Raw genomic sequence first — 26,265 nt, 5'->3', positions numbered from 1 at the left:
GCCATTTCAATTTCATTCATTGTAATTTCTTTATCCATTTCTTCATCAACTAATTGCCTTTCCTGGTCGTCCATTGAATGACTGTCATCCGTTCTTATGTTCAGCAGCTTCTGAAAATACTCTCTCCATCTATTTCTTATATCTTCTGGCTTTGTTAAAATTATGCCACCTTCATCCTTCACAAATCTGGTGTTTACTTGCTCTCTCTTTTTGTTTCTTAAGATACCATACAGTAATTTCTTGCTGCCCTGCGTATCATCTCTCAATGTCTGTGTGAATAAGGCCCAGCTTTTCCTCTTTTCTTCCTCCACTACTTTCTTGGCCAAATTCTTTGCCTCCACATATTTTCTTCTACTTTCTTCAGTCTTAGATGTTTTCCATGCTTTCCATGCCATTTTCTTTTCCTTCACTTTAATCTTTACCCTATCATTCCACCAGTGTGTTTCTTTGTCTTTCACATTTCCTGATGTTCTACCACACACCTTTTCTGCACATCCAACCAGTGCTTCCTTAAATCTTTTCCATTCCTCTTCAACATTTCCCACCTCTGTCCTGGGTACCAAGGGTATTATTTCCCTTTGAAATTCTTCTTGTATGCTTTTCTCCTTCAACTTCCATTCTTTAATTCTTTTCTCTCTTCTTAATTGGGGTTTTTCAATCTTTCCAACTTTCAGTTTTCCTATCACAACTCTATGATCTCCACCAAAGGCTTCTTCAGGCATGGCTGTTACATCTACAAGGTTCTTCCGGTGTTCTTTCTCTCCTGATTATATAATCAATCGTGGTCTTTGTCCGTCTGTCTCCCCAGCCATACCTTGTAATCTTCTGACTGTTCTTCTTCCTAAACCAGGTGTTTCCAACAATCATTTGATTCCTCACGCAAAAATCCACCAACAACTTGCCTTCTGGATTTACATTTCCATATCCAAAGGGCCCTACAACATCTTCCTTTCCTTGTCTTTCCATTCCAACTTGTGCATTTAGATCTCCCATCAATAGTACTTCCTTATCTTCTATCTGTCTCTCCACTTCCTCTAAGAAGTCCTCTAGATGTTCATCTATGCCACCAGTTTGTGAGGCATACAACTGAAATAGAACTTTCACGCCATTTTCAAACTGGAGTCTCATCATCATCATCCTATCGCTGACGTACTTTGTATATTCCAGATACTCTTGGATTTCTCTTCTAAGTATGATGGCCACTCCATTTTTTGCTTCAGGTCCTCCGCTGTAATACAGCCTGTATCCTTCTCTCAGAGGGATCTCCCCTGTACCCCTCTTCTTTGTCTCGCACAGTCCAAGTATGGCTATACCTTTTTCTATCATGAAGTCAACCAGTTCTTCTGTCTTTCCCGTCAGTGTCAGTACATTAACTGTTGCAATTTTGATGTAGTTTGGTGCTGGTTGCCCATTTTTCACAGTTCCCCCAGCACCTGAAGAGCTGCACGTCGCTTTTAGCAGGGGACGCCCTAACCATTTCCGAGGCACCATATCTGCTTTGTCCATATAGGCTATTGTTACGATGGGCTCGCCACACCCAAAGGCATTTTATACCTACTGCCAGGTTCAAAATTAGGCCGCCCCTAACATGGAGACAGACGCCTTTCGTAGCCGCTCCTCTGGAGTACAGACGCTACGGGTATGCCCCTTCCGCCATCTCCGCCGTACCGAAGTCCACCTTCTCTGCCGTAGATGCCGTTGAGGTCTTCACTCGTAACCCTTAGCTGAGACCCATACCAGATGTTACACACCGGGTCAGTGTCAGTGTCCTTACTTTATTCACCTAAAATCATTAATTTGCATTCATCCACATTACATAAAAGTACATTATAATATGAAGTAGGTTAATAACCTTCTCTTCCCTCTTCAGTGTTGATAGAAGGTTCCACAGCGCTCCACTCGCTCTGCCCTACTTCAATCAATCAATCAATCAATCAATTAATACTGATCTGCATTTAGGGCAGTCGCACAGGTGGCAGATTCCCTATCTGTTGCTTTCCTAGCCTTTTCCTAAACGATTTCAAAGAAATTGGAAATTTATTGAACATCTCCCTTGGTAAGTTATTCCAATCCCTAACTCCCCTTCCTATAAATGAATATTTGCCCCAGTTTGTCCTCTTGAATTCCAACTTTATCTTCATATTGTGATCTTTCCTACTTTTATAAACGCCACTCAAACTTATTCGTCTACTAATGTCATTCCACGCCATCTCTCCGCTGACAGCTCGGAACATACCACTTAGTCGAGCAGCTCTTCTTCTTTCTCTCAGTTCTTCCCAACCCAAACTTAGCAACATTTTTGTAACGCTACTCTTTTGTCGGAAATCACCCAGAACAAATCGAGCTGCTTTTCTTTGGATTTTTTCCAGTTCTTGAATCAGGTAATCCTGGTGAGGGTCCCATACACTGGAACCATACTCTAGTTGGGGTCTTACCAGAGACTTATATGCATTCTCCTTTACATCCTTACTACAACCCCTAAACACCCTCATAACCATGTGCAGAGATCTGTACCCTTTATTTACAATCCCATTTATGTGATTACCCCAATGAAGATCTTTCCTTATATTAACACCTAGATACTTACAATGATCCCCAAAAGGAACTTTACCGGGCGAGTTGGCCGTGCGCGTAGAGGCGCGCGGTTGTGAGCTTGCATCCGGGAGAGAGTGGGTTCGAATCCCACTGTTGGCAGCCCTGAAGATGGTTTTCCGTGGTTTCCCATTTTCACACCAGGCAAATGCTGGGGCTGTACCTTAATTAAGGCCACGGCCGCTTCCTTCCAACTCCTAGGCATTTCCTATCCCATCGTCGCCATAAGACCTATCTGTGTCGGTGCGACGTAAAGCCCCTAGCAAAAAAAAAAAAAAAAGGAACTTTCACCCCATCAACGCAGTAATTAAAACTGAGAGGACTTTTCCTATTTGTGAAACTCACAACCTGACTTTTAACCCCGTTTATCAACATACCATTGCCTGCTGTCCATCTCACAACATTTTCGAGGTCACGTTGCAGTTGCTCACAATCTTGTAACTTATTTATCACTCTATAGAGAATAACATCATCCGCAAAAAGCCTTACCTCCGATTCCACTCCTTTACTCATATCATTTATATATATAAGAAAACATAATGGTCCGATAATACTGCCTTGAGGAATTCCCCTCTTCAATCAATCAATCAATACTGATCTGCATTTAGGGCAGTTGCCCTGGTGGCAGATTCCCTATCTGTTGCTTTCCTAGCCTTTTCCGAAATGATTTCCAAGAAATTGGAAATTTATTGAACATCTTCCTTGGTAAGTTATTCCAATCCCTAACTCCCCTTCCTATAAATGAATATTTGCCCCAGTTTGTCCTCTTGAATTCCAACTTTATCTTCATATTGTGATCTTTCCTACTTTTATAGACGCCATTCAAACCTATTCGTCTACTAATGTCATTCCACGCCATCTCTCCGCTGACAGCTCGGAACATACCACTTATGATGTAGATGTTGATTCCCATAGGGAACTCAAAATATTTGTCCCGAATGACTGAATTTATAATACCAATATAATGGTCCGTTATTGGACATTATAAATTTTCCAGCCAACTCATTCGAGGTTGCCTGCGTTTCGCCCTCGTGTGCTAAGTTAGGCTCTTCAGTTGGGACTTAGCACATCACCCAAGACGCAAGGCTAGTGCATACCGTGGAGGCCACTGCATAGGCTATTTGAAGCCACCAGCAGTGCCAATGCACTATGAGAGCTATGTCTCATTTCCAAAAATAGATGCCTGCCTGGCCATCAAATGATGTAGATGTTGATTCCCATAGGGAACCCAAAACATTTGTCCCGAGTGAGTGAATTTATAATACCAATATAATGGTCCGTTATTGGACATTATAAATTTTCCAGCCAACTCATTCTAGGTTGCCTGCGTTTCGCCCTCGTGTGCTAAGTTAGGCTCGTCGGTTGGGACTTAGCACACCACCCAAGACGCAAGGCTAGTGCATACCGTGGAGGCCACTGCATAGGCTATTTGAAGCCACCAGCAGTGCCAATGCACTATGAGAGCTATGTCTCATTTCCAAAAATAGATGCCTGCCTGGCCATCAAATGATGTAGATGTTGATTCCCATAGGGAACCCCAAATATTTGTCCCGAATGAGTGAATTTATAATACCAATATAATGGTCCGTTATTGGACATTATAAATTTTCCAGCCAACTAACTTAGCACACGAGGGCGAAACGCAGGCAACCTAGAATGAGTTGGCTGGAAAATTTATAATGTCCAATAACGGACCATTATATTGGTATTATAAATTCACTCATTCGGGACAAATATTTTGGGTTCCCTATGGGAATCAACATCTACATCATTTGATGGCCAGGCAGGCATCTATTTTTGGAAATGAGACATAGCTCTCATAGTGCATTGGCACTGCTAGTGGCTTCAAATAGCCTATGCAGTGGCCTCCACGGTATGCACTAGCCTTGCGTCTTGGGTGGTGTGCTAAGTCCCAACTGAGGAGCCTAACTTAGCACACGAGGGCGAAACGCAGGCAACCTAGAATGAGTTGGCTGGAAAATTTATAATGTCCAATAACGGACCATTATATTGGTATTATAAATTCACTCATTCGGGACAAATATTTTGGGTTCCCTATGGGAATCAACATCTACATCATTTGATGGCCAGGCAGGCATCTATTTTTGGAAATGAGACATAGCTCTCATAGTGCATTGGCACTGCTGGTGGCTTCAAATAGCCTATGCAGTGGCCTCCACGGTATGCACTAGCCTTGCGTCTTGGGTGGTGTGCTAAGTCCCAACTGACGAGCCTAACTTAGCACACGAGGGCGAAACGCAGGCAACCTAGAATGAGTTGGCTGGAAAATTTATAATGTCCAATAACGGACCATTATATTGGTATTACATACCGCTTAGTCGAGCAGCTCTTCTTCTTTCTCTCAATTCTTCCCAACCCAAACATTGCAACATTTTTGTAACGCTACTCTTTTGTCGGAAATCACCCAGAACAAATCGAGCTGCTTTTCTTTGGATTTTTTCCAGTTCTTGAATCAGGTAATCCTGGTGAGGGTCCCATACACTGGAACCATACTCTAGTTGGGGTCTTACCAGAGACTTATATGCACTCTCCTTTACATCCTTACTACAACCCCTAAACACCCTCATAACCATGTGCAGAGATCGGTACCCTTTATTTACAATCCCATTTATGTGATTACACCAGTGAAGATCTTTCCTTATATTAACACCTAGATACTTACAATGATCCCCAAAAGGAACTTTCACCCCATCAACGCAGTAATTAAAACTGAGAGGACTTTTCCTATTTGTGAAACTCACAACCTGACTTTTAGCCCCGTTTATCAACATACCATTGCCTGCTGTCCATCTCACAATATTTTTGAGATCACGTTGCAGTTGCTCACAATCTTGTAACTTATTTATCACTCTATAGAGAATAACATCATCTGCAAAAAGCCTTACCTCCGATTCCACTCCTTTACTCATATCATTTATATATATAAGAAAACATAAAGGTCCGATAACACTGCCCTGAGGAACTCCCCTCTCAACTATTACAGGATCAGACAAAGTTTCACCTACTCTAACTCTCTGAGATCTATTTTCTAGAAATATAGCAACCCATTCAGTCACTCTTTTGTCTAGTCCAATTGCACTCATTTTTGCCAGTAGTCTCCCATGATCCACCCTATCAAATGCTTTAGACAGGTCAATCGCGATACAGTCCATTTGACCTCCAGAATCCAAGATATCTGCTATATCTTGCTAGAATCCTACAAGTTGAGCTTCAGTGGAATAACCTTTCCTAAAACCAAATTGCCTTCTATCGAACCAGTTATTAATTTCACAAACATGTCTAATATAATCAGAAAGAATGCCTTCCCAAAGCTTACTTACAATGCATGTCAAACTTACTGGCCTGTAATTTTCAGCTTTATGTCTATCACCCTTTCCTTTATACACAGGGGCTACTATAGCAACTCTCCATTCATCTGGTATAGCTCCTTCGACCAAACAATAATCAAATAAGTACTTCAGATATGGTACTATATCCCAACCCATTGTCTTTAGTATATCCCCAGAAATCTGATCAATTCCAGCCGCTTTTCTAGTTTTCAACTTTTGTATCTTATTGTAAATGTCATTGTTATCATATGTAAATTTTATTACTTCTTTGGCCTTAGTTTCCTCCCCTATCTCGACATTATCCTTGTAACCAACAATCTTTACATACTGCTGACTGAATACTTCTGCTTTTTGATGATCCTCACATACACACTCCCCTTGTTCATTAATTATTCCTGGAATGTCCTCCTTGGAACCTGTTTCTGCCTTAAAATACCTATACATACCCTTCCATTTTTTACTAAAATTCGTATGACTGCCAATTATGCTTGCCATCGTGTTATCCTTAGCTGCCTTCTTTGCTAGATTCAATTTTCTAGTATGTTCCTTCAGTTTCTCCTTACTTCCACAGCCATTTCTAACTATTTCTTTCTAGTCTGCACCTCCTTCTTAGTCTCTTTATTTCTCTATTATAATAAGGTGGGTCTTTACCATTCCTTACCACCCTTAATGGTACAAACCTGTTTTCGCATTCCTCAACAATTTCTTTAAACCCATCCCAGAGTCTGTTTACATTTTTATTTACCGTTTTCCGCCGATCATAGTTACTTTTTAGAAACTGTCTCATGCCTGCTTTATCAGCCATATGGTACTGCCTAACAGTCCTACTTTTAAGACCTTCCTTTCTATCACATTTATTTTTAACTACCACAAAAACAGCTTCATGATCACTAATACCATCTATTACTTCAGTTTCCCTATACAGCTCATCTGGTTTTATCAGCACGACATCCAGGATATTTTTCCCTCTGGTTGGTTCCATCACTTTCTGAATCAGCTGTCCTTCCCATATTAACTTATTTGCCATCTGTTGGTCATGCTTCCTGTCGTTCGCATTTCCTTCCCAATTGACATCTGGCAAATTCAGATCTCCCGCTACAATCACATTTCTTTCCATGTCGTTTCCCACATAGCTGACTATCCTATCAAATAATTCCGAATCCTCGTCAGTGCTACCCTTTCCCGATCTGTACACTCCAAATATATCAAGTTGCCTATTATCTTTAGAAATGAGCCTTACACCTAGAATTTCATGTGTCTCATCTTTAACTTTTTCGTAGCTTACAAATTCTTCTTACACCAGAATGAACACTCCCCCTCCCACCCTTCCTATCCTATCTCTACGATGCACACTCCAGTGCCGTGAGAAAATTTCTGCATCCATTATATCATTTCTCAGCCATGATTCAACTCCTATTACAATATCTGGTAAATATATATCTATTAAATTACTTAATTCTATTCCTTTCCTCACAATACTTCTACAGTTCAACACTAACAATTTTATGTCATCCCTACTTGATTTCCAGTTCCCTGTTCCCTTATCACCGCTCCCTAGGCCATCCCGTTTCCCTGAATGTACCTCCCTATTACCCTTCCAAACAAATTTCCTAACTTATACGTACCACTGCGGTACCTGCCTCCCACTGGCTCCCCTCTCCATGGTACAGTATACTAGATTTTATCATCCAATAGGAGGGATCCACAACGCTCCACACGGCCCCTCCCATGCTTCTCCACCCCTCTCCGCAAGCAGTGTGCTTTACCCAAAACTTCCCATTTACCTCTCCATGACCACAGTCCTGAAATAGTGTTTGGTGACAACGGACATAGCATCGGCAGTCTAGATAAGTACAGAAGCTTTTCATTATATTAATACTTGTAAATTTATTTTTTGTCATTACTGGTTCATATTATCACTAAACTCTTTTTGACCAGTTTATGCAACGTAAACAATACTGTACATATATAAGCATGTTTTAAGAGATTTAATAGACTCTGAGGATGTTCTTGTAGAATGAAACATGTCATTCTTTGTACAATAGTGTTTTTTACAGGTATATTTATAGTGTTATAACGTATGTTGTAATTGCAGTGTGTTTGACAGACTGAAAAGTTTTTGTTACATTTTACAGAAAGGACGGTTGCAAAAGTAGGACTGTTGGGCACTACCATGTGTTTGATAATACAGACATGAGAGAATTTAAAAAAAGTAATTATGATCTGTGGAAAATGGTAGATAAAAATGTAAACAGTCTGTGGAATGGGTTTAAAGCAGTTGTTGAGGAATGTGAAAACAGATGATCTATGTACCTTTAAAGTTGGTAAGGAATGGTAAAGATCCACTGTATTAAAACAGGGAGTAAGGAGATTGATAAGGTGCAGGTTGGAAACAAAAATAGAAATGGCTGTGGAAGTAAGGAGAAATTGAACAAGCATAATTGGCAGTCATACAAATTTTAATGAATAATGGAGGCAGAAACAGGTTCCAAAAAGAACATTCCAGGAATCATTCATGAGCAAGAGGAATGTATATATCGGGATTTACAGAAGACAGGAATAATGTCAGTAGTATGTAAAGATTGTTGGTTACAAGGATAATGTCCAGGTAGAATAGGTGACCAATACCAACAAAGAATTGAAATTTACCTCTAATAACGCATTTACAATAAGATACAAAGTTAAAACTAGAAAAGCAGCTGGAATTGATAAGATTTATAGGGATATAGCACCATATCTTATTTGATTACTGTTTGCTTGAAGGAACAATACAAAATGAATGGAAATTTGCTATAGTATAAAGCAGAGGGTGATAAACATAAAGCCAATGAATACAGACCTGTTGGCTTGACATGTTACATGTAAGCTTAGGGAAAGCATTCTTTCTGATTATATTAAACATGTATGCAAAATTACTAACTTGTTTGATAGAAGCTCAACTTGTAGGGTTTCAGCATTATATAGCCGATATTTCAGATTCAGCAAGTCAAATGGAATGACCTACCTAAGACTTTTGATAGAGTAGATTGTGGGAGATTACTGACAGAAATGAAGGCTACTGGACTAGACAAAAGAGTTGTTGAATGGGTGGCTAACTTTCTAGAATATAGAACTCGGAGAATTAGAGTAGGTGAAGTGTTATTATCTGATCCTGTAATAATTAAGAGGGGGTTGCACATGGCAGTATTATTGGGCCTATGCTTTCTTATATACAGGGTGGGCAAAATAAAACTGGCCTGAAAAATATTTACAACTAGCAAATGTACCCGTGCTTCGTTACAGTATTTTGCATTGTATTAAAATATCAAAGTAAATACCGGTACTGTACATACAGTAAATAAGGTTGTTTTAAAATTGCATGGGGAGGTCCCCATATGCTGTTTCCAATGTAAAGTGTTTGTTACGGATTTGTGATATAACGGCAGGCTCACTTGCCTAATGCCATTCACAATCGAGTTGGGAAGTTTACATTATAATTGCAGGCCCCATTGCCTACTGCACGGTCACAATCAATTTGGGGAGTTTTTGTTACAATGGCAGCCCCCCTTTCCTACTTCCAGACAGGTAGCAGTTGAGGAGTTTTTATTATAAAGGCAGGCAACTACCCTACTATCAGTCGAAATTGAGTTGTGCAGTTATCATTATAATGTCAGGCCCCTTTTCCTACTGCCAGCCAGTTTACTGCCAGTCACACCAAGTTGGTGAGATTTCATCAAATAGCAGGCCACTATGCCTAATGCCAGTCACACTATAGATGAGGACATTTGTTTATAATTGCGGGCACCCTTGCCTACTGCCAAACACAATTGGGTAAGGGAGTTTTAAACAAAACTGCATGCTCCTTTGCCTTCTGCAAGTCAAATCGAGAAGTGAACTATTCATTACAATGGTAGGCCTTCCTTACTACTGCCACTTACACAGGAGTTGGAGAAGGACCCCATTCCTACTGCCAGTCAAAGTCGGTGTGGGGAGTACTGATTACAATAGCAGACACACCCTTTCTCGATCGCTACAAATCGACATCAGTGAATATATATAGATTGACATACGAAAGTATATGCGTGTTTACAATATTGCAGACCTTCATTTACAGATTAACTGCTGCTAAACATTCGTCATATCGACAAAGGATTTTACCATAAGACGCCGAATTTAGTGGCCTAAATGGCTGGTCTTATAGTATCTCATCTATTCTTGAGTCAGGCGGAGTTAGAAACATTGAACAGGGTAAAGTTTTTGTAAGATTATCTCACACTGCATTACTTTTCGGATAATTATGTGACAGCTACATACATAGCATTTGGCTCACATATGATCCAAATTTCGTGAAGAGTTTGATGATTCTATATTTCCTATAAGTGATTGAAAGTATGAATTATGCATGTCAAAAGTCCAAATTTACTTAATATCGATTAATAGATAAAAATCAAACGTAAAAAGGATACAGATACGACAAAAAGTCATAAGACCAAGGTTGTAGATCATTCCAAATTGAACAGAGATTGTGCGTCTGTTATGTGATAGGACTTCCCGAAGGTCTGTACCTTCATTAAAATTGCCTCCATATTTCGATATTCTTCGGGGATAAAAAGTGAAAAATTTAAAGATCTTGGAAGTTTTCCGTCTGTTATAGGCTAAAACGTATAATTTTGTCAAATTTCCGTTTTCTTTTTCGTCTGGCAGATTATGCTGCAATCTGGATTTTGGGCGAGGAGGGTAAAAATGAGGACTTTCAGGAAACTAAAGCAAAAGAATATGCAGGTGGTCATTATTACCCCTTAAACGGGTAGCTGTGCGATAATTTTGCCAAAATAGTCGACGTAGAGGCACACAGTCGTTACGATTTTATTTATATAGATAGATAAGGAATCTGCTCCACGGACAACACCTTTTTGGCTATGTCCGCTGGACTCAACCTGCAAAATGACCAAAATCCTCCTGACGAAAAAATGCACATGAGAAAAAGTTTTAGAGGTGGAATTCCATCACGTTTGGTCGATTTCCAGTCAGGTTGGTCTTGTACTGTATATATTGTGGAAGAGTAAAATCACCATTTCGGTTCCCTATCCACCAGTCCATTCCAGGAACATGAAATGTTATTGACCTTTAAAACCTACCTTTGGACAGGTGGATGCTAAATATAAAGTTTGGTTCGAATATCTTCGGTAGTTTTCAAGTTGTAAAAAATACGCTTTACACGCACCTGCTCTTGAGTTAAGTCCAATGGGACTTGTACCGAAAAACGGTCCGTTAATGATATCTCCCTTATTAATCCTCGTATCGAAGTGATGCACACGAGAAAAAAGTTTAGAAATTAATTTCCATTAAGGCAGGTAGATTTCCATTAAGTTTGGTTGTGTATATTTTGTGGGAGTGCAAAATCAGTTTCGGTTTCGCATAAACCCCCAGTCAGTTCAGGGATTTAGAAACAATATTTGCCCTAAAACCTACCCAAGGATTCTAAATATGAAGTTTGGTGGAAATATATCTAGTAGATTCTAGCACTCGTGTACATACGGAGTAATTAAGGAAGAAAATAATACAGTTAAAAAAGTTGAAATTAATAGAAAATGGATTATAACTGAGGACAGCGGGATAATGACAGATATGTAAATGCCAAGTGAATGTATTGGAAAATCAAATGGCCCTCAATAAATTATGCTGGTGTGAGTTATGGATATAATAAAGTTGTAACAGGGGAGAAATTTAGGCGCAGTGATTCTTAGGTAAACAGATAAGGAGATGACTAATGGTGTTGTTACTTAATCTATTCGAGGGTGGTTATAACCTCCAAAGATATTCCACCAATATCCCGCAGATAGGCCGATTGACACCTCTCTTGCCTTCTACTCAAGGAACAACCACAAATTTAAAAGCATGATGAGGAAAATGGCAATACGTTACTTCCCTGTTGGTCCATGATACCCAAAGAAAATAGTAAATTTCTCCGTCATGTGAAGAGTAAGGTAAATTATGAACATAACAAAAGATGTTTATAATGAAGAGACGTTTCACGTACGGTCTACGGAGTTTACAGAAAATCAATAAAAGATTATGGCCCCTTTTAGACACCTTTTACGATAGGCAGGGGTTCTCTCTTTATGTGGAACAAGTTACCTTCTCCGAAATGCGACTGTGGAGCCGATAGACAAACAGTGAAGCACATCATTCAAGATTGTCCCATAAAAGCATATGGAGGAAACATCAAGGGTTTTACCTCTGTGACTTTTGCATTAATAAACTACATTTTGAAATTAGATTTTAGATTGGTATCTACTGTGTTTGTTTTCTTTTCTCTTTTTTTCTATAAAATGTAAATGTGTCTCGTACAATTACTAATAATAATAATAATAATAATAATAATAATAATAATAATAATAATAATCAGGGGATGCAGTGAGTATTATTGTACCACCCCTACCCACAGGGGAATTGGGCTGGGAACTGGGAAGACTTGGGAGGAAGGGGATAAGCTGCTCGACTAAGCAGTATGTTACAAGTAAATATTCTCACATTTGAGCCCCTATTGAAATTCAATATAAATGTTAAAATACAAGTGGATGGGTCTGACACTTGGAAAAATGTAGGTATCAGTCAAAGAAAGACAAGGGCCATGAAGTGTTTTACAACATAATTACCTTCATTCACCAGTTCAAGTCTGAACGACAATATTGAGATTTAGACTTTCGGTGTTTAAAAGTATTCAAGAATTTTATTGTAATTAATCTAATTGAAAGTGTACAGAACTGTCAATTTTCTTGTTCACAGCCAAGCGGTTATTTTATATGCTGTGTAATAACTGATCTTCAGTTACAATATAATTTTTTGTAAATTAGTTTTAAGATCATAATTAAGTACAAATAATTTATAAAGATTAAATTCAGGACCCTGAACTAACCTTGAGACATTATTATGACTGATGATGCCTGGTAGATTGGCAAAACATGTACCAAATATAGACTTTATAACAAGGATGAAGTCCTAATTATAAATGTATTTTATGTATTGAATAGGTGAACTTATAAATAAACACTTGTATTTTAACATTTATAAGCAACAAGCTGTCAATGAAGAGATTGGCGTGCAATGACATTAGTATACAAATACTGTAAGTTTTGAGTGGTATTTTTAACAGTAGGAAAGATCACAATATGAAGGTAAAGTTGGAATTCAAGAGGACAAATTGGGGCAAATATTTGTTTATAGGAAGAGGAGTTGGGTATTGTAATAAGTTACCAAGGGAAATGTTCGATAAATTTCCAAATTCTTTGTAATTATTTAAGAAAAGACTAGGTAAATAATCAGTAGGGAATATGCGACCAGGCAACTGCCCTAAATGCAGATCAGTGGTGGTCGATATGATTGAAGCATCTGCTGGTAAGCTTGAAGATCTGCAGATTGCAAGGTGATGTGTGATGTGTCAATGCAATGATCCTCTTGGCCATTATTCAGTGGACCTTTAACTAGCCCTAAGATCCAGGTAAAAATCTCTGACCTGGCCATGAAGAGGTGCAAATAAAGGACAGAGGAGAAATTATAATATAAACTTCAAATGGGTTAAATGAAGCAAGATGTACTGATAGTGTACAGGCTGTAAAAAAAAAAAAGTTCAGTGTTTCTTTCTGACTGTAACACACGTTGTTGGCAGAAAGACAATGAAAAGTTTACACCAACACCGTAGTGTATGGAAAGAGAAATGGAGTGCTGTCTCATACCTAATAGGCTGTGGCAGCAGACTGTACAAGTTTTGCAATTGTTGCACCCCACTGTTCGTGTTAATACAATTAGCAGGCGCAGCAATACATAAAACGTAACATGAAAGAGAAACTGCAAGACTTCCATTTGACAGAATGACCTTAGAATTATTTCCTTTCATGTGCCATGCATGAACATTCCAGGAATATTTGCACAGAGGAATTTTGTTACAGAAGGTTGTTTGAGATCTCTGGAGATGACGTTTGAAGGGTAATTAGCTTATGAAAAGACATGTCTCCACCAGTGATCATGCTCAGTTGGAATGCCAGCATTTCTAGCTATAGCCTGACAACATAATTTCCATTGCAGCAGACTTTTTTTTTGCAGAGCTAGCATGTCTGTCTTATCCTACTCCTCCTGACAGGCTTTCCAGAGGCCATTGGTAGTGCATGGACATCTATCTCCTAAGGCCCTTTTCAGGAGTCCAAATGCACGGAAGTCCATGGGTGACCATTCGGGTGCCTTCACCAGAATATCAGTAAAAGGAATTGCACAGATTCCAGTTTCCATCTCCATTCTCTCTAAGAACAGATGAGTTGAATGAGAGGTGTGGCTGGATGCTTTATCTTGATGTACCTATACCTGATTTTTCGCCCTCCCTTCTTCTTCTTCTTCTTCTTCTTCTTCTTCTTCTTCTTCTTCTTCTTCTTCTTCTTCTTGAGGCCTCTTAAATATTAGTTCCTAATTAGGATCAACCTCTAAGATATTTTGCTACAATGTTTTTCCTTCATTCTCACCTAGATATACCTGTTCCCTTTACAAAGCTGCAGGTTGTTTTTGGGTCTTCTAGGATTTTTTCTCTCTTCACCTGGTAGTCCTCGAGTGGAGAGTCTCATTCTACCCAACGCCTCACATTTGAAAAGCATGTGTTCAGCTGATTCCTCTGCTTCATTGCATTACTCCAATTCTGTGTAGGTGTTTTTTTCAGATGGCAGTGTCCTGTCAACAATCCTACTACCCATCTTATATTTTCTCTGCTGAATTTCAACAGTTCTTTAGTATGCTTCTTGTTTGGTCCTTTATCAATTCCCTTGCAGGCCTGCATCCTGAAGTATTTTTCTAGTTCTCTATTTGTTTCTTTTGTACCCATTTTCCTATGTAGTGTCGGGCTTGTCCATAGGAAATCCTGCATACAGGTTCTGGGCCTATAAAATATGTTTCTGCCCCTTTCCTGTTCAGTTTATCTGCCTTTTAATTTCCTTCTATACCTGCATGCCCTGGTACCCATATTATTTTGACAGTGTTGTACTTTGAGAGCTTCAGGAGAAGTGAATGGCAATACCAGACAATTCTGGATATTATCCGGACTGATTCTAGTGCCTTAATGAAAAATTTTCTTCAAGACATTTATCCATGTCTATCTGGCTTGTTGACTTTTCAGTAGAGATTTGTGTAATATGAAAATATAATTTATGTAAATGTTACTTTTTATCTATTAAGTTAAAATGAATTTTTTAATTATTAATGCAGTACATTGGAATTATATGTTTTTTCTTTCCATTGATTCATTTGAATACAAAAATAACAGCAGAAAATATCTGCAACAACTTAAAAAAGGCAAAATAACATTAAGCTATCAAATAGGCTATGGAAGCAAAAAAAAAAAAAAAAAAAAAAGCAAAATAATAACTGGCTGTACCATTCCCAAACCTATGAAAACATGTTTGTATCTGTGTGACACTTTGATGTATCCACCCAGATGAAAAAGGCTTTTTGCCTAACTTCCAGGTGCTAGTAATAAAACACTGATTTTTTCCATAAGGTCATATCTGTAATCTCTGCTGCATCCAAAGCATATAGGTCCGACAACAATAGAATCTATGCTGTCCAAACATGTAAAAAATATATTCCCCCATAAATTTTGTTCTGATGGCAATTTTTCTGAGACCTCTTCTAAATAGCAACCTCAACACACATGCTGAAGGATATGTCAAGTATCGGATGTCTTTCTTCATGCCATAATCTTAAATAAGGGTGAATGTTGTTTCTACGTCCCACTAACTAACTTTTACAGTCTTCAGGGATGCCAAAGTGCCAGAATTTTGTTTCTGAAGGAGCTCTTTTACGTGCCAGTCAATCTACCAACATGGGGCTGATGTATTTGAGCAGATTCAAATACCACCGGTCTGAGCCAGGATCAAACCTGCCAACTTAAGGTCAGAGAGCCAGTTCCTGAACCATCTGAGCTCTCAGCCTGGCTAAAGGTTGTCACTGAAGACTTAGGTGGCTGTTCACTACGAATGGTGCGAGCACAATCTAAGCAATACCAGTATAGTTGGTCCGTTATTGGACATCATAAATTTTTCAGCTGACTTATTCCTGGTTGCCAGCATTTTGCCCCAGTGTGCTAAGTTGGGCTCATCTGTTGATAAATAGCACACCTACCAAGAAGCATGACTAGTGCATACCATGGAGGCCAATGTGTAGGCTGTTTGGAGCCACCGGCAGTGCTAGTGCACTGTGAGAGACTTTGTCTCATTTTCCCTTTGGGAATCAACATCTGTATCACAATGTAAGCAGTCAACTTATTTTTAACTTTTTCTCACTATATAGGCTGCTAAGTGAAACACTGAATTCTTTTTTTTTTGTTAGTTTTCTGTCGTTAGTAACAGTTATTCCATTTTCTCAGTCCATGATAACTGTTTTTCCTTTATTTTACTTTTCTTGAGCATTGTGTCCACAATTATTTTTTGTTTCTTGTTAAGGAACTTACGACTCACTTGACACATTGACCTTATTTTCAATCTGCTTGAATTTAGCTGTGCATGCAGCAAATTTCTTTTTGGTTATATCTAAATTCCTACTGAGATTTTTAACTTTTCTTCTCAAATTAAGAATAATACTAGAAGTACAAATGTCACTCTCAGCTACTTTAGATGTACAGGGCAAACTGAGATCAGGTTCATTTATTCTCACATTATCTGTAAAGTATTTTAGAATTAGAGGGCAAATTGAGCTCATTATATTCTAAGTTATTGCTATAGGCTATATAAATTGTCATTGCAAACATGTTCCTCGAATAACTGTAGTTCAAATGGGGTTTTTCGAATTTTCAAGGACTTGCTTAAATAGGGCATTAAGTTGAGGAAAATGTATGCGAGAGCTCCTGGTTTTAAGCTTCACCTTATTCTCGGAATTTCAACTTTACCCCATTAACAACAAATGAATCTACCTCTATACTGAGATCTTCCAAAAAGTGACACTTGTAAATCCTGGACACATGCAAACAGCATTCTTTACATGGAATTGCTTTAGTCCACTTAGAGAAATGCTCCTCATTTTCAGATGGTGAGAAGACATGTTTACCTTCATCTGACCTATAACCAGAATGCCATTCCGACACAAAGCAAGATGGCATAGTCACACTCACTATATTCTCAAATATAGTTAACCCAGATCTGCCCAAAAAATGTTTTTGCTTGAATTTGAAGATTAATGGTATATAACTGACCTATAGTTTGTATGATGATCCCCAATGTTAAGTATTTCAGGATCAAGTACGTTGCATGGACAGGAGGGGGTGTCCTATAAAAAGGACAGTGGGCAAAAGGGGTATGATAATAAGAAAAATGTGTATGTCATTCTAATGTTATATTATTCTTAATTCCAATCTAATACAAGCTGTCTGATTACAGAATGAATTGTTGGAGTTTGAACTGAAGGGGATACAGTAAAATGTAAGACTTCAAAGGACCTTGGTGCTTCTACACGGCATGGCGGTACTTCTCAATACATTTCACATGTAGCGTTATGTTGCAATTTTTCGTAAGACTCTTTTTGTGGCATACCCTGCACCTTGTTTGCTTCCCTTTGGATTCAATCATGTGATCTATGTGGTCATATCTGAAATCAATATTTTTTAGCGGCGATGGACGACTGCGCTATTTTGCCGTTTTTTGTTCACTGGATTGCAAGAGTGTAACAGACACTCATCTTCGAAAAATCAGATGAACCAATTTACAGTACCTCTGTTCAGTTGCGAATCTGCCAAGCATTCTGCTCACACACATCAATACAGTGCGTGATAAGAGGAAAGTACCATTTTTTTCCTCGAACGGAAAGGCTATAGAGAATGACGTTTTGGTCAGATGTATTAAATGCTCCTCATTTTCAGATGGTGAGAAGACATGTTTACCTTCATCTGACCTATAACCAGAATGCCATTCCGACACAAAGCAAGATGGCATAGTCACACTCACTATATTCTCAAATATAGTTAACCCAGATCTGCCCAAAAAATGTTTTTGCTTGAATTTGAAGATTAATGGTATATAACTGACCTATAGTTTGTAGTTTGTTTGATTCCACAGTTATACAAATTGAAAATTTTCAGTTGTTCTACATTCTACAGTTATCAAATAAAGATGAGAACGTTTCTAATGGAGTGAGATTATTAGGAACAAAATCCAAACTAGGCCATTCAAAGTTTTCAGTTTCCAAGTCATGTTTTTGTCCACATGTATGCAGTTTTAGAAGACACGGTCAATTTCGGGTGTTTTCCTCAGTAAGTTGAAGTTGGAATTGTTATTTACAACTTCATCTACTACATCATCTTGTTCATGGTACATCATTTCAGCATCAGCATGCGACTGTGATCCGGAAAGATGATTCAAGTTCAAATCGTCCTCTTCACTGGATTCCTCATCAGTAACGATGTCATCCATGGAACTAGGTGGTAACACAGTAGCAGATGCCACATTGCAGTCTGTTTCTTCCTCCAGAATTGACAAAATCTCATTCAGAGACAAGTTGGAATAGAGGGGAAATAAACTATCTAATAGTACCCCTTATGCCCACTGTCCTATAAAGAGGACACTCAAATATAAATAAAAATCACATAGCCAATTATTCACCACCAAGAACAGAGAGTTCATATATTTATTACTTGTACTTTGACCAACATATCGCACCGATTGGATTATAAATATCAACAAAAAGTACTGTGTAACTTAGCTTTCATTCTTCCAGGGCACGAGCTTTTCTATGACGCCAATGTCTGGTTGTTATAAAGCTATCAACAATGTACAGAAATTTCTTTAAACTGGTTGAAACAAAACCAAATGACAGTTTATATCTTTAGTATGCTACCAACATAACAATTAGCATCAATTATTGCCTAACAGCTTAGGCAGTGTTAAAAGATGGTGGGTATGTACTCTGTCCTTAAAATAGGACAGTGGGCAGATCTGGGTATACCCAAAAATCACTCCCGTACACGTCTGGTACAAACAATGCCAACTATGCACCCAAAGTGATCGTTACGCTGCAGTGGCAACTTTCCATGTCATAGCCACTAATTTCTCTGTTGCTGTAATGGCAAGCGAGTTGAACTACTCTCACTTGCTTTTCCTGTTCGTTATGCAAGCACATTAAGAAGAGCATTCAGAGACTTACCATAGGGATGAAATAGTATACCAACTAACGAAATGGAAAATAGTAGTTATAAAGGTGGTCACAATTTACAAGTGTTCTTCAAGGATCATACATTCTCTTTTGATGTGTTATTGTCCATCTTAGTTTTTGTATAATGTAATTTCTTTCCTTTTCTCTCCATTTTCAAAATTCATTCATTGAATATATATATTTTATCTTTATTTTTGTTAACACTTTGCCCCCAATGCCCAAACACCGCTCTGGTCAAGTAACTCTCCCATGTGTAAGAAGCCAAGTGCTGTTTGTTTTCACATTTAAGTTTGCGTTACAGCAGGTTTTTAGTTTAAATAAATACCCCTCGTTCATCTTGTAGGGTAGGGTTTTAAGTACTTGCAAAAAGATACATCAGGTCGTAGCACCTATTGGAAACTACTTGTGTTGTGGTAATTGGTTGTTGTCAGATAGAGCTCTGTGAGTAAAATGGCTCCTAGCAAGTTATCCAGCAATGACATTGTAGAGATTTTGATCAATTCTGGATCAGAAATGAAAGATAGTGATAATGTTGATGCCTATGATATATTGTAACCATGTAATATACTAGTTATCTTTTCCTATTTCTCATTTGTGTTATCAGTTTTCTTATGCAAGCAATGTAAAAAGTACCCTTTTTCCGTAAATTATTTTGAGAAGGTTCCTAATTTATTTATTTACATATTTATGCCCTTATTGGAGCACTTGAATCAGTCTGTGTACAGTAGTAATAATAATGTTATTTGCTTTACGTCTCACTAACTGCTTTTGTACAGTTTTTGGAGATGCCAAGGTGCCAGAATTCAGTCCTGCAGGAGTTCTTTTACATGCCAGTAAATCTACTGACATGAGGCTGACATATTTGAACACCTTCAAATACCACCGGACTGAGCCAGGATCGAACCTGCCAAGATGGAGTCAGAAGGCCAGCACCTCAACCGTCTGAGCCATTCAGCCTAGCAGTCCATAAGTCTTTAGAGTATTAGCTAGAGATTTGGCTTTCAGCTACCTCATTTGTTCCCAAAACTTTTGCATTCTTTCCAACCTGGCTGCCGTTTGTTTGTCAATTACGGTATATAGATTCATAATATTGTATTTAAAGATAAAATACGTCAGTAGAAAGAGGAAAGATGATGCATTAACATAAATTGAAGCATACGGTAATGATTAATTTCAAAATATTTCGGTAAAAACCTGATTATAGCCACAGAAAAAAGAAATGCAGTATCCTCCTACCATGCACAATGAACATGAGCAATGTGGAAAGTGTTAATATTTGCATTGTTAAATGGCAGCATGTTCACCGGTGGTGCACGCTTTCATGCTGATTCATCCCTCTCTGTATTCTCAGCAGATTTAACAGGGAATTCAGATTTGTCATATAGCTCTAGGAAGATTCACAGTGTATGACATGACAATCGGTTTTGCCTGGCAGGAATAATATAGGATGTATAATGGCAGGAAATAACTTCCAAAACCATCAGCAATGGTGGGAAAACTTAGCAAGTGTACAAATCTCTGCAGCTTTAGCAAATGTGTTAATGATTTCCAGGTGTATTAATGCTACTATACCGGCGTGACCTTAAAAAGCTTTAGCGCTTCCACCAACAAAAGCTTCGATCCATCCTTAGGATCAAGTGGGAAGACCACATCACCAACCTAGCTGTTCTTGAGAAAGCTAATGCTAATAGTATAGAGTCATCCATCATTGGTCATCAGCTTAGGTGGATGGAATATGTCTGCTGGATGGATGATATGTGACTTCCACGTCAGATTTTATTTGGTGAATTTTCTTCTGGCACCGGACCTCATGGAGGTCCTAAGAGGCACTATAAGGACCACTTTAAGCATACTATGAAGCTGACAGGTTTGAATCCACAAACCTGGGAATAGATCGTTCAGCCTGGCGACATATCATTACGAGCGCTCTCAAAACGTTTGAAGGAAAACGGCGCAGTTGCAAAGAGGCCAAGTGACGAGCACAAAAAATCAGGGCAGCTCAACTACGCCCTCCTCCAACAATTCTGTGTGATCTGTGCGGTCGTTTGTTCCACGCTAAGATTGGACTGTTTAGTCACTGTAAACACATCCACAGACAGCCTTGAGTTCAGAGTGAAGTGACACTGAAGAAGATTATACTCAGAAAGGAGTTAAAGCCACCGCTGCCAAATGCTTCTAAGGAGAACTGGACTCTCATTCTAGGTAGCTTTGATGAGAAAAAGAAGCAGATCACACGTTTACCACTGGTGGTATATACCCAGCTTTCCTGTGGGCTGTCATATTCCACTGATGATACACAAAATGATAGTTGGAAATGCACCAAAATGGATGCAACTTTCATATATCTAGCCAGGCTGAGTGGCCGTGATGGGTACTGGCCTTCTGAGCCCAATTTGGCAGGTTTGACCTGAGAGCAGGCCCAGTGGTTTGTGAAGGTGTTCAAATATGCCAGCATTGTGGCAGTAGATTTACCGGTACACAAAAGAATTCTGCAGTGCAAATTTCTAGCATTTTGACGAGTCCAAACACCATAAAAGTAGTTATCATTTTATACACTGAGTGGCTAAAAAGTAATGGAAAGAGGTGTCCTGTTATAAAATGTGCCGTGTATGACCCCTGACCATTGCGGCTAGCTGCGGCGTAGCTGAGCAGTCTGTCACAGACACCATTGTCGTGAAGATGGCAACACGTTGCAAGTTAACCGACTTTGACCGTGGGATGATCATCGGCACACGGGCCATGGGTCATAGCATTGCAGAGATTATATGTGAATTCGGATTTCCGAGGTCAACAGTGTCGAGGGTAGATCTTAAATATTGCAGAGAGAATGTTACGAACCGCGTAAACTGCCGTATGGGAAGACCATAGATGTTTAATGAACGGACATCATATTGCCTCCGTAGAAGCATACTGGGCACTCGACAGGCTACTGTGAATCAGATCACTGCCCAGTTGAATGTTGAGAGTCATGAACCCATTTCTACCAGGACTGTAAGTAGGAAACTGCACTGCATGGGCTTCACCAGCTGACAACCAACTCATGTCCCTTTGCTGACACCTCGACACAGAGTTCAACGACATTCATTTGCCCGCGAACATCGGCAATGGACCATGGAACAGTGGCGGCACATGGTATGGTCCGATGAATCCTGGTTCCAGTTGTATCAAGCTGATGGGCACGTGAGAGTTTGGTGTATAGCCCACAAAGCTATGGATCCTGTGTGTCAAGAAGGTTGTGTCCTGGTGGGAGGTGGCTCAATTCTGGTCGGGGTGGCGTTCTCATGGTCGCAATTAGGCCCCATTGTACGGCTGCAGGGAGCGCTGACAGGTGCACGTGATGTGGACATTCTTTCAGACAATCTGCATCCTTTTCTGGCACTAGAGTACCCTGATCGAGATGCCATGTTTCAACAGGACAATGCGCCATGTCATCGCTCTGTGGTGGCACGCAGGTGGTTGGAGGAACACTTCAGTGAAGTTATGACCATGGATTGGCCCTCCAGATCCCCTTATCTTAATCCAATCGAGCATTTATGGAATGCTGTCAATGCTGGTGTACACTCCATGAACCCCACACCACCGAGCTCGATAGTGCAGTCGCTTAAGTGCGGCCAGTATCCATATTCGGGAGATAGTGGGTTCGAACCCTACTATCGGTAGTCCTCAGGGGCGAATGCTGGTCATGAAAGTCAGGCTTGCTCTTCCATTCGTGAAAGTTGGTAGGGTGGGACATGCATAGTTCTGAATGAATAAAATTTATAAACCCAATAATCGCTAAATCACATGAACATGCATTCAAGCTGGTTACGTCACACCTTCAAGAATGGCCAAAAGAATAACAAACAGACACATTTTATAATCATTAACAAATCATGACAAGCCAGTGATTATATAATTTAAACAAGTAAACGTCAAACTATGTACACAGAAAAATTGCAACTATTTATTAGATCTTCCTACTTGAAAACAAACTCTACTCTGCGGCTTCTCTTTACAAAACCATCAATAACTTAATCATAGAAAGAGGACTGTAATCTAATTTTTTCAAGCAATCCTTTTTCAATCGACAACATAGCTAATGATGATAGCCTCTCCTGACCTTGAGTCGATCTGCAATATGTATTAATGCATCTCAGTGTTGAAAAAGAACGTTCTGCAGAGGATGTAGTAGCAGGAATTGTTGCTACAAGTTTGATGAGCTTGAAAATTTCTGGCATACCCATGTACAGTTTATTAATATGCATAAACTGCATTAAGTCTGAAACACTTTTCTCTTTAAAATCAGAAAATGAATACATCACACTTAATTCGGTTTTTAAGCGAACAATGTCGAAAAATGACCCATAAGTCTTTTCTAGGGCAGTAACATTAGTGTCTGGAAACCTATTTCTGTGCTTCTCAAACAAATCACAATCCAACAGTGCGAAGAACACAAATTTCTTTATGCATTTAAAACGCTCTCCTATTTGGACAAGTACATTGTCAATAATTTCATTGAATAGACGTTTGTATTTTGATTTTTCTGGTTCATCACTAATTCTTCGATTTTTAGAGCACGGCTGTCCTCCATAAACGTCAATTTCAGTATCAACATGTCCATACAAACTATCAAAATCTTCATCTCTCATAGACTGGATATTTAAAAAGAGCTCCTCAACCTTCTTGCCACAGTACTGAATATACAGACTTTTTGTTTGTATAATATTGAACACAGTATCGGAGAATGGAAAAATCTTGGAGAACACTGCCAGCAGAAATCTAGTGTTGAACTTAAGTAAGAAGAAGAAAAATCCTTGTGCTTTAAATGCAGTGTCTTCATCCCAGTCGTCTGAAGTATCCTGTACAAGTTGAAAGAATTTCACCAGCGTATCATAATATTCCTTCACAGATGATGTTGCGATCTGGAGTGACTCAGAAGATGAATTGGGAGAGAGAATACAAAGCTGGAATGAGGAGTTTAAGAAATATGGTTTAAACATCAGCAAGACCAAGACGGTGGTGATGAAAGTGTATGGGGAAGGAGCAGAACCAATAGTCATGTTAAATGAAGCTCAACTGGACAGCGTTCCAGTTTTCAAATACTTGGGTAGCGTTATATCAAATGACAACCTAGCAAAACATGAGGTGAACAATCGAATCAATAAGGCAACACAATTCTACCACCAGGTAAGACACCTGCTGTGGGATGAGCAAATACCCATGAAAACAAAAATGACATTGTACAAGTCCTATCATACACCAATTCTTACATACAGTCTCGAAACCACAACACTGACCAATAGAGATAATTCCAAACTTCAGGCAGCTGAAATGAAATTCCTACGCACTATGATCCAGAAAACCAGGAAAGACAAGATTAGGAATGAGAAAATTAGAGAAGAAGTAGGAATAGACAATTCTCTCCTAAATAAGATTCAGATATCAAGACTGAAGTGGTTTGGTCACATGAAGAGGATGCCAGTAAACAGAACTGCAAGGAAGGAATTTGACAGAAAGGTAGAAGGAAGACGACCCGTGGGAAGGCCACGAAGGAAATGATAGATTTAGTTAAGAGCGATGTAATGCTGAGAGGTCATGACTGGGACAAGTTGGTGGAGGAAGAATGGTACAAGGACAGGATGAGATGGAGGAGGCTCATATACCACACCCGGGAAACTGGAGATGGTTTAGGATGATGATGATGATGATGATGAGTATTAATAAGACGTGAAGCAAAATTCCATCTCGTTGGTGCTACTGCTGGCAACTTCTTCTGAACAAAATATCGAAGAGCAGCTGTTCTCTTTGTAGACTTCAAAAAAAAAGCAGCAAGTCCTGACATTGTTTGGAAGAAAATTGTACTTTCTTTGATTTTTGAAGCAAACTGCTGTAGTGTTAAATTCAATAGGTGGCTATAACAATGCACAAATGTCGCATATGGATACTGGTCTTGAAGTAGTTTATTAAGCCCATTCACATGACCGGCTAAGATAGCAGCACAGTCATATGTTTGAGCCACAATCTTTTCCTCACAACTGAACTCTTTTAAAATAGCACGAACATGATTTAAGAGGGCTCCAGCAGTGCGATCTTTACTAACGTCAGCAAAACCAAGAAACCTCTTTTGAATTTCACCACTTTCGTCTACAAAACGGAATAAAGTAGAGAGTTGTGACTTGCTAATAATATCGGACGTTTCCTCCAACATCATTGCCACAAAAGTTGCTTGTTTAAGCTCCTCTTTTATTCTTCTCACAATTACTGAACTTATTTCTGCTAATAAATCATTTTGGATTGCAGACGACGTCCCTCTAAGAATGGTGGAGCCTTTCAAATGAGCTGCCAGAAGAGGATCATATTCACTTATAATTTGTAGAAGTTCGATGTAATTCCCTCTGTTTACGGAAGTTGCAGACTTGTCATGTCCGCGAAATGGTAGCTCCTGTTTTGCTAAAAAAAAACACTGCATCGATCAGTCGTTTAAGTATGTCACGATTTTTCTTTACCTTTTCATTATGAAGTTGGTCACTGATGCGTTTCTGTTCATCCAGCTCGTGGTCGATCCTTGAATGCCCAAAGCTACGAGTATTTAACTGCAAAAAACACTTCATATGGTTTGCAGATTTCTCATGTTTTGTAATGGACAGTGTCAAGGTTTTCAAACAGTCAAAGCCACTTTTACACCATACACCGTTATCAGCATAAAATAGTGAACACGGCCAGCAAAACAGTCTATTCAGTTTCTTGGACCCTGTCAACCAGTGCGTATTATTATATTGAGATACAGAGAACGTCTCTATTTTCCTCCCTGTGCTGTGTCTTTAAATCTAGCAGCGCCGGACAGGGCCTGCCATTCTTAATAATGTCTGTTTTCTCTTGGATAGTCCTCCAAGAAAATGGATTTGATAACAAGCTGTCAATAACGCACGGTTCGGAACCCATTGCAGCACGTCAAATCATTCAGAATAGATGATCGGGAACTTACAGTACACTACTCACCGACACAACACACTATATATGTAGCTGTCAGACCAGAGCTTCCAACTACACATTACAAACGTGACAGCTTGCAACCGGCCTTGGAGAGAAGAAACCTGCGCGCGCATACATTTCTCGCTGTGTCGACAGCTCCGCTGAAGCTCCTAAGACACGAGCAAGCCTCGCTGGACTCGCCAAGATATACGCA

Source organism: Anabrus simplex, chromosome 1 (genome assembly GCF_040414725.1).
Source record: "Anabrus simplex isolate iqAnaSimp1 chromosome 1, ASM4041472v1, whole genome shotgun sequence".
In the NCBI taxonomy this organism is placed as follows: Eukaryota; Metazoa; Arthropoda; class Insecta; order Orthoptera; family Tettigoniidae; genus Anabrus; species Anabrus simplex.
Note: the sequence above shows the minus strand (reverse complement) of the source record.